We start from the raw sequence: 3,923 nt of genomic DNA on the forward strand, positions 1-3,923 counted from the left end.
GGCATTCTGTAATAAATTTTGATTTTCTCATATGTAATGAAACTTATGTAATGTATTTTGATTTTCATGTAAATAATGCTATTTTGTGTTTGTAAATGGATAAGTGAATATTGATCTTTGATTTTTACATGACTATCTAATGATATGTATGATTGAAAATTGAAATTGAGTAATGAATGGTTGACAAATGTTGAGATTATGATTATTGAGTTTGAGAGTAATTGAATACGAATATATGAATATTGGAAGTGTTTTTCACAAAGTTCAAGAACTGCTTTCTCCATTTTTAATGCAGATACTCACGGATTTTCTTTAAAATTTTCTAACCTCAAATAAATTACAATTTCAATAAATGAATTATAATTCACAAGTTATATTCAAAAGGAAGAATAAAAATGAATTAAGATAAAATAGAGTGCTCGGCACACTGAGTGGCATAACTTGCTCGGCTACACTGTAGTCGAGTAAGGGGTGTCACATTTAGTGGCATCAGAGCACGGTTTAGGCGTTTCTGGGCCTAGATTGAGTCCATACCATGCATTTCATTTGTAAGAGTCGAGGTGACACTAACGCCGATCTGTGCCTCTTTCTTATTTTGAATAGGATATGGACCCTTCATCTCGTAGGGCAATCGAGGAGGAAGTGGAGAGTCATGCTCCACCCGCAGCAGGCCCAGAGACTGGGGCATGAGAGAATCTGCTCCGCCACCAAGCAGAGCTCGTCACCTCCACAGGCCATGTTTCAGCAAATGGCCGATTTCTTTAGACAAATGGCCGGGGTAATGCCAGTACCACCACCACCAGCTCCACAGCAGAAATCACACCTGGAAAGGCTAAGAAAGTTTGGAGCAGTGAACTTCTATGGCAAGAGAGAATATGACTGCATTGCGAGAAAATTGGTTGAATGCAACAAGCTGAGTGTTAAAACAACTCCACCGCACTCCAGAGCAAAACTTGGAATCAGTATCTCTACCGCAAGACGATGCATATGAGTGGTGGGACACAGTGTCCAAGAAGTACAAAGCAGAAATAGTAACTTGGGATTTCTTCCTCTCTGAATTCAAGAAGAAATATGTGGGTACTGTATACCTAGAAGAGAGAATAAGGGAATTCATTAACCTGAGGCAGAGGCAGGTGTCAGTGGCCGAATATGAGAAGGAATTCGTAAGATTGAGCCGCTATGGAAGGGAGATAGTCCCTAATGAAACCGAAAGGTGCAAGAGATTTGAAGAGGGACTAAATGACAACATAAAGATCATGATCATCGCTTGGGGATCACAGACTTTACCAAGTTAGTGGAAGTCATTAAAAGTGGAGAAAGTGAGAATAAATGAACAAAATAGGAAAGATAGGCAGCGTAAGAGGGAATTTGGACCAGGACAGTCAAGTATACCAACTGATAGTAAGAAGTTTAAGGGTTCTAGTTTACAAGATCAGACACAGGGCCACAGAGGCCAGATTGGAATCTCTATAGCTAGTTCCCCGGGCACAATAACAAGGATCAACCCGGTGCTCGAATGTATGCATTGTGGTAGAAGACACGAGGGAGTGTCGACTGTTAACTGGAGAGTGTTTCAAGTGTGGGGCTACGGATCATTTCATAAGAGATTGCCCTCAAAGGAGTGGTTCAATAGCTCCAGTACAAGTTGATAGACCTTCCCCTATAGTTCAAAGGGGTAAAAGATCGGGTAGAGCAGAAACAGCTGACATTTCACAGAAGATTGTTTCTGAGACCGTTGAAAAGCCCGAAGTCAGGGTGGCACCACAAGTATATGCAATGGAAGCTCAGGAAGAGCCAAACCCAGACACTGATGAGGCAATACAAGGAAGTGAAGAAACAAGGAGGTAGTAACTCCCCGATTACTTAAGTCAGGTAAATTTCAAGGACGAAATTTAAATAAGAGGGGAAGAGTTGTAACACCCTCCCCGTAGCAACTCCGTACAGTCTACTGTTCCGGTGACCGGTGTCGGTCCGGACAGCTAGAACGTCCGGAAAAATATTTAAACTAAAGTCAGGAACCATAATTAACTCAAATATTAATAAGAAAAATTTAGTAAAAATTTTAGAAATAAAATACAACCAAGTCAAATGAGTGCCCAGCGATGGGTAACCGAGGAGGAAGTTCTTTGTTCACAACGAGGAGCCCTAGACCCGGGGGAAAAATTATAAAATAGTTTTTGGGACTCCAGAGAAGGGTCATTGAGGTTCCTATGGCATTAGAATGCCAAGAAAATATTTAGAAAAATTTTTCAATCGGTACAGACAATTTTGACCCGTTAAGCCAAACGAAGGGCATTTTGGTCATTTCGCCTTCAGAGGTGATTTTTGGCCGACTTGTCCAGTTAAGTAAATAATTAATATGACATAAAATATGAATAAACATTACTAAAAATGAAATTGGAAATGAGTAGTGGATAAAAGAAAAGAAAAATGAAATAAAAAGCAATTTATGACATCTTGATGATGTCATTTAAAAGCCATAACCAATCACAATTAAGTAACCATTTGACTAATTAATAAAAGAGATAAATAAAGACCAAGGAAGACCAAAAACAAGCAGCCATCTTCTTCTTCAAAACGTGATCCTCTCCTCCATAACCCTCCATGGAAGTTTTCTTTAATTACTTCTATTTTCCCATGAATTTGCACTATAAAACCCTAAGTCCCTTCACTAAAAACTTGTCTCTACCTCTTGGGAAGTGTTTGGCAGCCTAGAAAGTGAAGGAAAGTGAAGTTTAATCTTGGAAAATTCTGCCATTAAAGAGGTTAGTGCTATACTTTCACTCTCAATCCTTTAATCCTTGTTAGAGCATCATTTTAAGACAAGAAATTGTAAGAATTTGAAGTAAATCATATATGTTAGGGTATCTTCAATTTTTGGCAGCCCTAAGGAAGGATGAGTTTGATTGTTTTAATGAACTTAGAGTGGCTAGAAATGGTATTTAAGGTATGAATATGCATGGATGTTGAACTAGTGTGCTAATTGAGGTTCATGGGTAAATTGAATTGGACATTAGGGTTTTGAGAAGTAAAAATTGACTTGGCTTATCAAACTGTTAAAGAACACTCTAATGGTCAATAAGTGACCATTTGAGGTATGTTGACCCCAATTTGGACTGAAAAATGGTATGGCAAAGTTAAGGTGTAAGCTGCCCTAGAACAGCAGCAAATGGACTGAGATTTCAGTCCAATTACACAGCCATAACTTTGGTTGTGTTAGTCCAATTGGTGTTTGGCCAATTGGACATGAAACTAGGCTTATAATGGCACATTTTTGCTGAAGAAACCATGCCCAAAAGACCAAAGAAAGAGGACCAAAACTTGGCCCCAATCCGGATACCACACGCAAACAGCCCCTGAGAAATGACCAAATGAACAAGAATCGTTCATTTGGCCATAACTCACTGTAGATATGGTCAATTGACCTGAAATGTTTACAGCAACAAGATAAGATATAGAAAAACAACTTTCATGAAGGACACCAATCTAAATTATGCCATTAACCTAATCAAATCATTGAGCAAAGTGAAGTTTACTGTACTGAGATTTCTAGAATTTTCATTTGAGCAGTAATGTTTGGATGGCTATAACTCTCTCTAGAAAACTCGGATTTAGGCGATTCTTGAACCGATGAAAACCTAACGCATAGTAGAACATTTCATATGAAGAAAGTTAGGCCAAATTATGAACTTAACTTGATCAAATTACTGACCAAAGTTGGACCAAAATCTGCCAAAACCCAAAAGTGTAGCATGAGCGATTGCGTGAGCGATAAACTTATTTTGGCCATAACTTGAGCTACAAAACTCCAAATGGAGTAATTCAAAAAAGGAAATTCAACTAGACAAAATAAGGAACAACTTTCATGTTTACCATTTCCTCAAATTCCCACTGTAAAAATAACAAATGTAACAGTAAAGATG

Source organism: Hevea brasiliensis, unplaced genomic scaffold (genome assembly GCF_030052815.1).
Source record: "Hevea brasiliensis isolate MT/VB/25A 57/8 unplaced genomic scaffold, ASM3005281v1 Scaf202, whole genome shotgun sequence".
NCBI lineage: Eukaryota > Viridiplantae > Streptophyta > Magnoliopsida > Malpighiales > Euphorbiaceae > Hevea > Hevea brasiliensis.